Source organism: Euprymna scolopes, chromosome 19 (assembly GCF_053919585.1).
Source record: "Euprymna scolopes isolate OS-2025 chromosome 19, ASM5391958v1, whole genome shotgun sequence".
Lineage (NCBI taxonomy): Eukaryota > Metazoa > Mollusca > Cephalopoda > Sepiida > Sepiolidae > Euprymna > Euprymna scolopes.
In genome coordinates, this window is record NC_136500.1 from 110,588,703 (window position 1) to 110,603,394 (window position 14,692).

Sequence of the window (14,692 nt, forward strand, 5' to 3'; positions counted from 1 at the left end):
AAACCTTGAGCTGGACTCTTTTCTTAGTACTGATTACCTGATTACATATGAAATCAGGCAAACTAGTGAAGAAGAGTCAACCGAAGATAAAAACAACAACAATTATTAGGCTATGCTAATAGAATTTGAAATGATTACTATTTGGAATATTATATGTCACTTAGATTAATTTCTGCACTGTCTGTTGATTTATTGTTGTAATGGGTAGTTTAGTCAGAAACAAACCAGTAATGAAAGGTGACTGTCAAGCATATGTTCAACAACATCCAGTTTTGTTAGTGGCAAGTCCGGATCATGATACAACCCTTTCATTTTTTTTTTTTTAAATGGTAAAATTTTAAGTTATTTCTCATACACATAAACAGGCTGTTGGATTCATGCAAAAACTCACTCATCATTTTGTTACAAGATTATAGGCATGTGTGTAAAATTAAAGTAAGAAACGGTATTTCCCACATAAGGTTACATGAAGTTAGAGTAGTGGAATTTTTGATTAGAAGTTAACAGATTAGCATTATGATTATGTTGCAGGCTATGATATAATCAGATGAAGTATATGGCAGAGAAGTGAGTTTGATTCTACCTTCTGGATGTTATGGTATTATTACCATACATTAACATGGGTACTAATTAGAGGTCACCATTTCGGTAAGCTCCCACTTTGGGGTGCCTCCAATAACAGGGAGAACTGGAGCGCTGAAATAGAAAGAAATACTGGTAAAAGAAGACATTGTCTTCTTATAAAAATGAGGACGTGTAACGCGACTTTGTTATGAATTCATAAGGTTTTATATATCCAATATATATGCGTGTTTTCCGAAACTCGGGTTACAAAGTAAGACAGTGCATTTTGTAAAGTCTGTATTAATGTTCAATGCTCCTCTTGGCTACCTAACGGGAGCTGAGGAGTGAGGTGTGTGTTCTGTCTCTGGTCGCTGTAGAAGTAAGGACGTTTCCTTCACTTGAATGTCCCACGTAAACCATTCTCGCTTTTCATTGGCTGGAACCTCTGATGATGTATAAGAAGAAAGGAAGGAAAAGAGAAAAGAGTAGGGAGAAAGAGAGAACTAAGGTGAGAATACAGCCTAGTCTCGTAGTAGTAGCAGCTCGCTACAATGTATAACTATAACATCAAACTGACGAGATGTCTTTTTCAAGTTTCTGAATTTTTGAGATAAGGATTGGTTATTCGTATTATTTGCATTCATCGACAACTGTTCTCATCTTGAGTATGATTTTCACAATGTTTCAATCAATGTAACCTTCAACCTTTTTCAGGTCTATTATGTTGAACTCGGGAATGTTTCTGTCGAACTTAGGAATTTGGACAGAATTTTGAACATAACCATTTATTTACTTCACAGGAGTAGCATGCTCTTGTTCCATCAGCCATGACTGGATAGAGGTTCGAAGTAATTTGCAATTTTATTTTTCAATTGGCCACACTGAGACTTAAACCTTCAACTTTCAGAAGAATATCACTTTTACAATTGATTTTTCAAGTACTCTTACCACTGCGCCGTAGGTCGTTCCGTTTGAAATTCCATCCAAATTCCCAAGTTCAACAGAAACATTACCGAGTTCAACAAGATACACCTGAAGAAGGTTGGAAGTTACATCAAGCGAAACATTGTGAAAATGACACTCAAGATGAGAACAGTAGTCTGATGAATCCAAATTATACATCTTTTTCAAGGTCAAGAAATTGCAGCTCATCTAGATGCAGAGTACAAAAAACGTTAACTAAACCCCAGAATTAACTAATGGCATTATTCCGTGTTCTTTTTATTGCCTCTAATATTTCTGCTTACCAATAGAAGGATGGAGAGAAAAAAAAATCAGCATCTCTGCTACTGCCACATCACCAACTATTTCAGAGCAGAACATCTGCTTTGTGTCCACAATGCAACACTAGGTGTATCAGAATTTTTGTAGGAATTTTTGACACCCCTAACACGAAACTGCAAATGAAATATAAAAATCTCGTAATTTCTCTTTTAAAAGTGGGTTATTTATTTTCTTTATGGATTATACTTCCAAAATAAACTATTAAAGTTGTTTTAAAAGTAATAGAATTTTTTTTTTTTTTTTTAAACAGTAATGAATTTTCCGAACTCAATATTTTTCAATTTTTAAACTTTAAAAATCTATCAAAATTTTTCTATTGATTCTATTTTTACGATATTTTCAGGGTCAATGTGAAATTTTATGTTCTTTCCAATAAACCGAATATAATATTTTAGACAAACGTTTTTTTTAAATTCACGCCCCCCCCCCATTTTCAAGTGTCTATTAAAAAGTTAATAATTAATTTACTCACCGAAAAGTAAATAATTAATTTACTCACAAATTGAAGAGAAAAGGCCAATAAATAATATATTCAAATTTAAAACAAAAAAAGCGTAGTGTTTTTTAGAATTTTACCTGTAAAGTTTGAAGTTTAAAACCTTTTTTTTTAAACCACGTTATTTGTTTTTTTTTTTTGTTTTTTTTTAATGGAACCTTGGTCCTTGCTCCTTTAATTGAAAAAAAAATTAGGGCTTGAATTACATTTTTCGAGGAGTTATAAGCTTGGAAAGACTGGGGGTCGAATAATTCACGCCTCCCATTTTGAAATGTCTATTAAAAAGTAAATAATTAATTTATGTACCAAAGTCTTATATATCACAAATTGAAGAGAAAAGGTCAATAAATAATATATTCAAATTTATAACAAAAAAAAAGAACTGTTTTTTAGAAATTTACCTGTAAAGTCTGAAGTTTAAAACCTTTTTAAAAAAAAAAACACGTTTTTTTTTTGCTTTTTTTTAATGAAACCTTGGTCCTTGCTCCTTTAATTGAAAAAAAAGATTAGGGCTTGAATTACATTTTTCGAGGAGTTATAAGCTTGGAAAGATGGGGTGGAATTATTCACTATTTTCACAAAATTTCTGACACACCTAATGCAACACTAGCCATAACACGTCACACTATGCGTACTTTTCATATGCAGTGACTGTTTCTCTTTCAGCAAAAAACAAGAAGTCATTTTCTCATGTGAATAAAGTTCTTTATTATTTAAAGACCAGCTTGTTTTTTTCATTGTATACATAGTTGCATCCATTACATGCAAGATAGTAATATATAGTCATAAGTAGTATGAGTGTACATCTAAAAGCAAAACTAAGTTTAAGACTCTTAAATTAATACTAGAATTGTCTACAAGGACCCGTGGCATAGTGGATAAAGTACTTGATAAAATTCAGTTGTAAAAAATATAACTTGCGAATTACTTAGGACTTCTACCCAGTCATGGCTGACAGAACGAGAGCATGCTACCTTTGTTTTTTTGTTTTTTTTGTTTTTTTGTTTTTTTATTACATTTTCACCACAAACAAGGCACATTGCCACTTTGGTGTAGGGGGCTACTATCAGGGGAAACATCTACTGGGGTACTATGTAGGGATTAGGGCAGCGAGATGTTGGTTCACGTTGCACTTGAACTTATGCATGTCAGTACAGTTGGGGAAGCAGTGACCTGGAATGGAATTCCAAAGTCGAGCAGTTCTGGGGAAGAAACTACTGGAGTAGAAAGATCTTTTACATCTAGGGATCTCTACAGTGTGGGGGTGGGATTTTGCAGCTTGTCGGGTCTGTCGAGGGTGTTCACGTCGTGGGGGCACAAGTGCTTGCAGTTCTTCAGAGCATCCACCATTATAATACTTGTAAAACAGGCAGAGGGATGCAACGTTTCGACGATGGGACAGACGCTGAAGTTTAGATGCCAGTTTAGGGCCTATCAGATTTGCGACTCTCTTTTGAACCCTGTCAAGGAGCGAGAGACTAGTAGCCAATGCACCGGCCCAAATATGACAGCAATACTCCATACATGGGCGAATAGTGGCCTTATAGAGGTACAGGATACTTTCGGGTGTTAGAAGTTTTCTAGCACGGCAGAGAGAGCCCACCTTCCTTGCAGCGGCCCTGGCAATGCCCTCGATGTAATTGTTCCAACTCATGTTTCCTGTGAACGTTAGGCCAAGGAGCTTGAGAGACGTACTCTCAGATAAAGAGTTGTTGGCCATTGCTATAGGTGGTAGAGAAGGTTTCTTGTAATTATTGAATGAAACCAGTTTTGTCTTGGTGGCATTGAACGTTACCATCCATTTTTGTCCCCATTCCACTACTGATTGGAGGTTATCCTCTAGTGTTTCTGCCATTACTTTAGATATATGTTCATTTGTTTTCCTGTTGTGCCTGCTATAGAGTGTGGTGTCATCAGCATATATACCCATCTCATCTTGTCAATTAAATAAAGGGTTCTGCTCAAAATTCTATGCAGATTCCAGAGTTTAACAAGATACACCTGAAGAAGGTCAGAAGTTAGATCAACCAAAACGTTGTTAAAAAAAAAAAACACTCAAAATAAGAATAGTAAATAGGATAGTAGTCCCAAGGATCTAAATAATATGAGTAAACTAAATCCTCAAAACAGATATTTGTTGTTATTTTAATTGTCTTTATTATTCCAGCTACTAAAAGAAATGAGAAAGGATCTGCATCTCTGCAACTGCTATATCACCAACTACTTCAAAGAGATGGACAGCTGTTTGGTACACACAATGCAACATGAACCAGAACATCTTACACTCCATTTTGCTACAATACTTTTTGTATACAGTGATTGTTTCTCTTTCAGCGAAGAACCTTCGAGATGTGATTTTCTCATATAAATAAAGTTCTTCTTGTTTTCTTGTTTTTTCATGGTACACATCTACTATATGCAATATTGTTTCTTTGTTTCATCTGCTGCAGGCTGACTAAGTAATGCAACCTTGACTTGAACCTGCTGGACTACTCTGGTCATACGTCAAGAACATCATCAACATGACCAACAAAACCAGCCTGATCACTGCCATCCGCTAAATATTCGTCGAGCTCCTGTCAGTGCTTGTAGAAAAGGCATGCTCCCAGTTCCAGATGCGTATCAAGGCGGTGATTGAGGCTGGATGCAGCTACATTGAATAGATGTCAGCACTACTACATAACCAAGTTACTTGAATTGATTTTTTCAATAAAAGTTTTAAAATAAAGCTAAAATGTTGTTTTCTTTAGGGCAACAAATTTATCATTCCACCCTGTACACAGAAGATACTGATAAGTCTGCTGCAAAGAAGGTGGGTTCCTTCTCACACTTACCAGGATTTGTTATCTTTACAAAGCTTTGTCAGTTGAATGATGATTGCATTTTTTTCGTTAATAAATAAAGTATTAAAAGTAAATAATAAATTTTCAACAAAAAAGAAAAAACGAAGTGGATATCATCATCGTAATTGAAGCTGTGATGCTTAGATCTTCAGTCTGATGCTCTCCGAACTATGCTATTTTAGCTGGCTGTACTACTTATAGTATTTTTAAATAAAAAGTCACCACTTATCAAGGCTAAAAACCATTCAAAGATAAGAATTAATGAGATGGATAGATTGTCAGTTGAATAATGAAAAATATTATGAAATTATTGGAAATGATGAATGAATGAACAAAATTTGATGACTTATTTTTTATAATGTTCATTTTGCTATGCAATTTCGACACAAAATGACTTGGAGTTGGTATTTCCCAAGGACTTCTTCACAACTCATAAAATGACAAGTATTTGATGACATTAGATTTGAAGATTCCCCATGTTGCAGCCAACAGGAAGCAGCTCTATTAGTAATGTGTTACATAGACGGAAAAATCTGTGAAAGAAACGCTATTCATGGAAATTTTGTCTGATATTAGGCTCATAGGAGAAGAAAAAAAAGAAAACTGTTCGCAGTTGTGCTAAGCATATAATATTTTTAGTAGATGCTGCTTATGTTATCATAGGTCGTTATTTAAGATAGCATCAATTTTTTTTAATTTTTCAAGGCAGACAAATGATATTTTTAAAGAAATTCTATCAAATTCAATTTTTATTATGGACCAACATTCTGTAAAAAAAAAACGCTGCCAAACCAGAATCAAAGATTGGTTTTGTAAGAAGAAAGCACAATGTTGTGAGAAATGGATTAATTTGATTTTATATATTAGTCTTCACATATGCTTTTCTCAATATTAGTCTTCACATATGCTTTTCTCAATATTAGTCTTCACATATGCTTTTCTCAAATGCCATGTGAAATATTTTCGTTGTTCAAGCCTAGTATGATATTGTCAATTTAATCCAAATGAATATTATGAAAAATAAAAAAATCTTTCTTACCTCATTTGCCATCTTGAATTTCTTGATATAACGTATAAGCGTTGTTTTGGGCACAAGAAATCGCTTCGATGCTTTTTGGTATCCCATTTCTTTATTGAGAACAGCAGTCATTGCCCCCATTAAATTTACTTCACTCCATTGAGTTTGTGATTTTCTTACATATTTACGCATTTTCTGTAGAAAAAAAAAGAAATAAAATCTAATTCAGATTCTTTTTAAAAGAGAAATAAATTATAGACATATACAACAAACCACTCCCTCCAAAATTTGTTATTATTCAATTATTTAAGTATAATGCTGCATCTCCTCATCGCAAAATTTATAGCCGGAAAGCTTCTCAGCGTTGGGGGTTCCAGAACAGTCCAAAAAAGTCTGTGATCCTTTTCCTACACTTTTTTTTTTTTATCTCAAGCATAAACTGATCCTATGTTCAAATTGTAGGACTAATTAAATCATGGTTTGAAGTGACAATATCAGAGGCGTTCTCAAAAGAATCAGTCGACTTAAAAATTAAAGACGTTCTCAAAAGAATCAGTCGACTTAAAAGTTAAAATAGTTAAAAATGTTAGAAGCTGTTTATATATATATATATATATATATATATATACTAGCAAAAATACCCGTCATTGACTGGGTTCAAAAACAGCCTACAGAAATTGGACTGATTTATGAAAGTATGATAGGTTATGAAAAGGAAGGGTTGTAAAGAGATAGCTTCGAATTTGGGGGTATCAAAATATGATGAAAGTAAAAATAAAATAGATAACCCCCATAATTTATTATACCATACCTGTTCACACTGAAACACTTATCACAATATTCTGTGGATCTATATTAAAAAACCTTGTTAAACTTTGTGATATATTTCCATCTATGGAGGTCAGGTGTGAACGAACACCCCATAATTTTATTATACCATATTTCTTCAAACTGAAACATAATTATCAAAGTATACTTACGCGGATAGATATGAAAAGTCTTTATTAAAGTGTGTACCTATTTCCATTCTATGGAGGCCAGGCGCGAACACAGACCCCCACAATTTTATTATACCATCCCTATTTAAATTAAAACATACTTATCAAAGTATTATTATGTACATCTATATCAAAAACACTTGTAAACGTTTTTTTTAATTTTTAAATTTTTTATTTCCATATTTTGTGGACCAGGTGCGTACGCAGACCCCACAATTTTAATGAATCATCATTATGCCAGATCAAACATACCCATTCCTGTGTCTCGATACATCTTCTATCATTATATGTGATCAGTTTTCTATAATAGTCAACCATATAGGAGCTTATTCGTGATCAGACACACACACAGATGTTCAGCTTTATATATATATATATATATATATATATATATATATATATATATATATATATGTATATGTATATATATGTATATATATATATATATATATGTATATATATATATGTATATATATATATATATATATATATATATATATATATAGAGAGAGAGAGAGAGAGAGAGAGGGGGGGAGAGAGAGAGATAGGAGGAGGAAGGGAGGAATAACAAAATACAAAGTTCCAAAGTTCAAGCTAGTGTATGACACTTATTCAGGTCTGATTAAATATTCTTATTGTCAGTTAGCAGTGTGTTTTGGGAATGGAGCATAAAGTCGGGGCTCAGGAGACAAGTTGGAGACATTTGGGCAGCAGCAGATTTATGCCTAGGTCAGATGTTCACTCTAAGACATTCTCACTCTGATTCTATGTGTATTCTCTCTCGAAGAGTCTGGTTATATCAGCATGAGATCCACATTTGACTCCAACTCATCTATGGTATTTTGCATCTAATTCAGTCTTGTTTCCTAGCCATTAATGATGACATAGGCTCTGGCAAATCTCCTCTGATATTAGTCAAATAGAATTAAATGAGATTGTTTTCATAATTCATTTTCTTCCTTCAGTCAAACAACAGGTGAACCAAGTGCCAATCAACCTTAGTACCACACTCATTTTGTTCACTTTCTAATTTTCTTTTTTACTAGCAAAGTAGCTTCTTCAAATAGTCATTTGCAGAGGAAGTCTGAGGTAATTTCACTCTCATGTCAACATCTACTCTCACAACCTCCAATGTCACCAGAAACTGTTGTTTATGAGATTATGCTATTACTCAAAACACTGTGTTAAATATTTATTGCCCTACTATTTTCTCTTACCTAGTATACATTTTCAAGTTTGGGACGTTCTGACTTTCTATTCAGAATGCTTTCTTCCACATTCGAGTTTTATGGAATATAAGAATATCAGTTTTGTAATATTAACATTATTACTTTAGTATTAATACTTATATATTTTAGCTTCTTTTTTTAAAGTTTATTTTGCATTTTAAACATCATATGATTTATGTAACAACAACAAAAATACCATTGTAATGACAGAGAAATAAGAGTGTTTATTTAGATTACCTCATTTTTTGTTAAGTGACAGACCATCTTGTAAGTGATAAGAATTAACTTGAAAGATGGAAAGACCTCCGACATAGTTGATAATAAAGTTTCTTTGGAGCAAAGAAAGGGTTTGACAGAGATAAAGAAAGAAAAAAGAAAAAGAGAATTAAAGCGAGATATGGATTAAGAGAGAGAAAGAAATAAAAGAGATTCAGAAGAAGAAACAAAAGAGAAGAAAAAGACAATGGAGGGGAAAGGATAATCTCCAAATGATAGAGGACAAAATACTAATCACAAAGACATGGTGGCCGGAATTAAGGTTTCATAAAAAAACCATTGTGTTTGGCAAATGAAGAGAGAATTTGCCTGCTGGCAGTTGAAGAGTACACACCTCAACTTTGGGTTAAAAGCTAAGTTGAAAAGCTCTTCCTCCTCTGACTAAAGCTATCTGAATGAATCTAAGTGAAAACATCCTGCATCTTGAAACTATTAAGAACCCGAAGAATTAACAAAGTGTACCCTAAAATATCTTATGAAAACTTATTCTCATTTAATAAGCACAATCACGTTGACACACCGGTTCTTACCAGATCACCAAAGTTAAGCAATGTTGAGCCTGGCCAGTACCAGTTGGGTGATCATTTGGGAAGGCGAGACGCTGTATGTACCACAAGGTAAAATACCAGGTTGAGAAACTGGCACGGTCTATCCTTCTCTCAAGGGTAGATGGGACTCTCTTAAGTGATGGTAGGCACCTCATCTAGTAATGACGTCACAATAAAAAGTACCTTTGATAGCCCTAGCAAAGCATCAAGTATTCAGCGACCGACAAGATTTGAATTACACTACAAACTCATGTAGTGAGTTCAATCTCAGCTACAGCCCCGCTGGATGGATGGATTCTCGTTTATAAGCAAATAATCTCTGAGTTATTACTGAATTGATTTGATTTGAAAACCCAGTTATTTACAGTGCTGACACCACAACCAGCCATCCACCAAGGCATCTATGAGTAGAACAAGCCACAGCATCTGATGATAAACAGCTAGCCAACATGCTAAAGGTATTGTCACATAGACTTAGAGTCATGTGCCTTTTGTGCGCTCTGAGCATCACCAGTTCCAGTAACAAGTAAGTGTTTGGTTACATTTTGAAAGATCCATCACTAGACATGTGTAGACACGTGGACTTAGGGTTAGCCACTGCATTTAGGAACTGGAGACGACCTTGTTACACTAATTGGTCCCATGAAGCAGGATTGGGTAAACAGACCATCCTGCTGGGGTATGTTTTCATTTGTTTATGGCCTAACTCAGGATGATCGTGATATAGTTTGTCTGCTATTTTCTTCATTAATATTTATGAGTGATATGATTTTGAAGGCATAGTCTATAGTGGAAGAGTTGCGGACAAAGGGAGGACAAGATTGCTCATACCCACTCTCTTCTTTGTCATCTTGCCTACTCATTTTCCTCCCTCTTCTCCTCAAACTTTCCTTGATGTGCTGTTCTTCTCCATGGATTCTAATTCCTGACAGTTTGTTCCCATGAGGATGGATCTATGTTAATTAAGGAGAGGGTACATTTCATCTGGTCTTTATAGCACATTTTTGAAGTTCCCCATCGTCTGGCCCTGCTAGCAAGATCACCATGGATCATTTTCTTGGGAAACCTGGATTGATCTATTCTTTGTCCAGCAAAGGTGGTACTGGATGATGGTGGCTTTAATGCTAGTCACTGAGGCTTGATGTCTTGTGTTTATTTTGCTCATGCCTGGAGATGTGTGGAGTTATGTTGTGGTCAACTACTGGTCAGGTGTACTAAGGGATGAGTCATTGTTAGCCATACCTATGTCGGCCAATCACAGCTACTGCCAGACATTTTAATTGCAGTACATAGAGGCAGCCCAATGCTGAAAAAGCCTATCTTTGAAAAGAGAAAATTTAGGTAGCTGTTGATCCATCTACATACTTTCTTCATATTTCTTTTGTAAAGAACAAAATACTCCAAAAAGAGGAAGAAAATGAAAAAGAATATTAATTTCCTGAGAAATAATCCAGAAAGAAATTTCTTGTAAAGGAAACTTTAAAAAAAAAACTATTCAGAAAGTAAAGGAAAAAAGAATATTAATTTCCAGAGGAATGTTCAAGAAGTGACTTTTCTCGTAAAGGATACTTTAAAAAAATTATCCTGAAAGAAAGGGAAAAAGAAAATTAATTTCCTAAGGAATAATCTAGAAGGGATTTTTCTTGTAAAAGAAACTTTAGAAAGCATATCCAGCCCAAAAGAAGAAAGAAACAGAGAATCCTATCGAAGTGTTTTTTTTTTGTTTTTTTTCAAAAGGCAACCTTCCAAAGAAGGCAAATACAATAGTAATTGTCTGTATTTTTGAGATGAGGTGTTTTCATTGATTGAGATTGTTGGACTGACTTCCTCATCTTCGTTGTTATCGTCACAACATTTTGGCCGTTTTGCCCTCCGGCCTTCATCTTCGAGACTCCTAACAAACGGTTCTCCAGTTCGATACAAAACACCTGATGAAGGCCGGAGGGCAAAACGGCCGAAACGTTGTGACGATAACAACCAAGATGAGGAAGTCAGTCCGACAATCTCAATCAAGGCAAATACAAATTAAAGAAATCAAAGAAAAGAAATTTGTCTTCCATATATATTACATATGCAAACTTTTAATCGTTTGGACTTTTACATATGTGAAGATTTTTCTTCATACAGTACTGAAACAAATTTTGAACAAAATCAAAAAATAATAATTTTGTTACTTGGTGCTTCTATTATTTTCAACCCTTTTTTTCAAGTAAGCCAGTCTATTTTCAATTTTGTTAGAGGAATGTGATAAATGTACGCTTCGTTCCTTTGTGTATTTACTTAAGCACTTCTTTATATGATAGTAACTCACAGAACTTTTAAAGTTTCTGAGCTTTGGAAACAAAAACAACTACTTTTATTTCCTTTTAAATAAAGTGAACTTAATTACATTTCTGGGTTCTTTGGTTATTTATTTCATTTAGTTATTGTTTTACAACATTTTGCTTTGGCCTTTTTGTCCCCATTTTTTAAAAATATTTGTTACACAATAAAACGAATTTTGGTAATGACCTCAAAATTCCATTACTGTAAGCCTGTAGAATAGGTGTCGACAAACGTTGTATGTTATTTATTTCATTTAGCTATTGTTTTACAACATTTTGCTTTGGCCTTTTTGTCCCCATTTTTTAAAAAATATTTGTTACACAATAAAACGAATTTTGGTAATGACCTCAAAATTCCATTACTGTAAGCCTGTAGAATAGGTGTCGACAAACGTTGTATGTTATTTATTTCATTTAGCTATTGTTTTACAACATTTTGCTTTGGCCTTTTTGTCCCCATTTTTTAAAAATATTTGTTACACAATAAAACGAATTTTGGTAATGACCTCAAAATTCCATTACTGTAAGCCTGTAGAATAGGTGTCGACAAACGTTGTATGTTATTTATTTCATTTAGCTATTGTTTTACAACATTTTGCTTTGGCCTTTTTGTCCCCATTTTTTAAAAAATATTTGTTACACAATAAAACGAATTTTGGTAATGACCTCAAAATTCCATTACTGTAAGCCTGTAGAATAGGTGTCGACAAACGTTGTATGTTCACCAATCATGTCAGAGCTGCCAAAATATAGAAATGAAGACGAGATTCATTCTAACATTTAATAACAACTTTATTGATTGTCTTCATTAGTATGTTTGTATAGGGAAAGGGTTAGTATTGAGAAGAGTTCCTGTGTAGTGATGTAGATTAAAGATTAAACAATACCGTGGGAGAAGGAGAGTTGAAGTCCATGTGTGGCAGTAGCCATGCTGAATTATTTATATTTGTGTCTTAGTTGACCCTCAGGGCCTGAAGTCCTGGATGGGTTGTATGGTGTCCCAAGAGAGTAGTTGGGGATTGATCCGTGCTGCATTAAGAGAGAAAAAGTTGCTGTGGTTTAATATTTATGCATTTCGTCACATGTTCAGCTTGCTAAAGAGATGGCATCTGATTGGGCAAACCAGAAAGGAAGTTGACTGCTATTTGCTCCTGCTGCTATAAGCCTGTCATCCAGTATTATTCTTGGTTGATTGTTTTTGTTTTACGGCATATCAACCCTTTTCAGATTATTTAATGCCGAATCCAGTTATGTTGAAGAAAATTTTTTTAATAAAATATTTTTTTTTCAAGTCGGTTTCTATTTAACCCATAATTGGGACCCTAACAAGTACTACTACTCTGGGTCAGAGTGGACCTGGGAGCAATGGCAATTAAAGGGTGGCTCCACACTCCCCAAAGCCTGCAAGCTGGGCCTCACCATTGAATATAGTTTAAGGTCATATCCAGGACTGCAAAATGTAGACTTGTACAAAGTGTACCCCAACTCCAAGAAGGGACCCAGCATGGAAATAAATGATTATATTAAAATATAATTCACATCTTGGCATTTCCCTTTTCAAATGAAAAGCATCTTTAATTTTAGAATGCATGAAAGACACTTTGTGAAGGTATGTGTCTTTTGTTAGGGATCTCACTGACAATATTATCTGTCTCTTCAGTAAAGACTGGTTATTTATTTGTTTCTCATGAAACAAAATGTGACACAAGGTCAGTTTAATGTAGGAGATAATCAGCTCCCCTCAAAAGGGGATTCTGCAAAAATAAAATTGCCTTAGTATAGAAGGGTTTCTCCCTTCATTGACTAAGGACAATTAATTTGAGTGCAGCATCTGAAGAGACACCACACTTCAGCCACCAGTTCAGTACGAGTACCAGATTTTAACTTTGGTAAAGACTGTGTAAGTTGCCATTGTCAATAGTTTACATACACACGGTTATAAAAATATCTGCACACATGAACACTAAAAACAATCAAAAGATGTTAATACAACATGCTATGCAACATACAAATATCTGTGCGTGAGGTCGCCAAGAACCTTGACTCCAGTAAAGAAACTGGCCCAGACGGCATTTCAATTATAGTGTTGAAAAAGCTTCAACCAGAACTTGCCCCCATACTTACAAAACTGTTTAAGCGTTGCCTTAAGGAGAAGTGCTTTCCAACACCCTGGAAAACCTCATCAGTATGCCCTGTATTTAAGAATTCAGGTGATAAATCATCTCCCTCTCAGTACAGACCAATAAGTCTCCTATGTGTCATGAGTAAGCTGCTGGAGTCCATATTAAATAGTCAACCACCTCAGCAGAAATAACCTTCTTAGTGACATGCAATATGGTTTCTGTTATGCTAGATCTACAGCTGATGTGTTAACGGTTATATCTCATAAGATTAATGAATCTCTCGACAAAGGCTTCCTTTCTAGGGCAATTGCTCTTGACATATCGAAGGCCTTCGATAAGGTATGGCATAAGGGCTTACTTCACAAGATTTCCAGCTATGGTATAACTGGAAATGTTTTCTCAATTATTAAATCGTTTCTCTCTGATAGGCTCATAAGAGTAGTGGTTGAGGGGCAGAACTCAGAGGCCCACAGTATCAATGTTGGAGTCCCTCAGGGGTCATCCTGGGCCCAACTCTCTTCCCGATCTACATCAATGATCTCCCAAAACACATACTTAAATCATTTGTTGACATCTATGCTGATGACACGACCATCTACAGCAACACATCAAAGGCTGTAAATGACCAAGTTCTCTCTGATTCTCTCTCTTCTGATCTAGAGCGTGTCGTACAGTGGGGGAAGAGGTGGCTGGTTACTTTTAATGCATCTAAAACCAAGCTCCTATCTTTACATCATTAACTCTCTGATCCCCATCTGGCATCAATTGAAATGGATGGCTCTCGTCTTGGGGATACTCCATGTTTTGACAAGCTTCTGGGTTTGACTTTTACTCCTGATCTGAAATGGAACATGTACATCAAGTCTGTTGCCAAGGTCGCTGGGAAAATGGTGGGATCCTTCTACCGCTCCAGAAAATATTTCACTACTGATTCAATTCTCTATCTATATAAAAGCCAAGTACATCCAAGGATGGAGTACTGCTGCCAC

General features: G+C 34.9%; 1 long non-coding RNA gene across 2 annotated transcripts in view; it reads right to left on the minus strand.

Moving 5' to 3' along the window:
- Positions 1 to 494: 494 nt before the first annotated feature.
- Positions 495 to 14,692, minus strand: part of LOC145239876 (uncharacterized) — a 34,268-nt gene continuing 20,070 nt past the window's right edge. The window contains exons 3-4 of one of the 2 annotated variants that reach the window (XR_013862385.1): positions 6,227 to 6,400; positions 495 to 696 (exon numbers count right to left, since the gene is read on the minus strand). This is a non-coding gene — a long non-coding RNA (uncharacterized LOC145239876). Of the gene's footprint in view, positions 697 to 813; positions 1,010 to 6,226; positions 6,401 to 14,692 lie in introns of those variants that run through there. The other variant, XR_013862386.1, reaches the window with a different exon arrangement.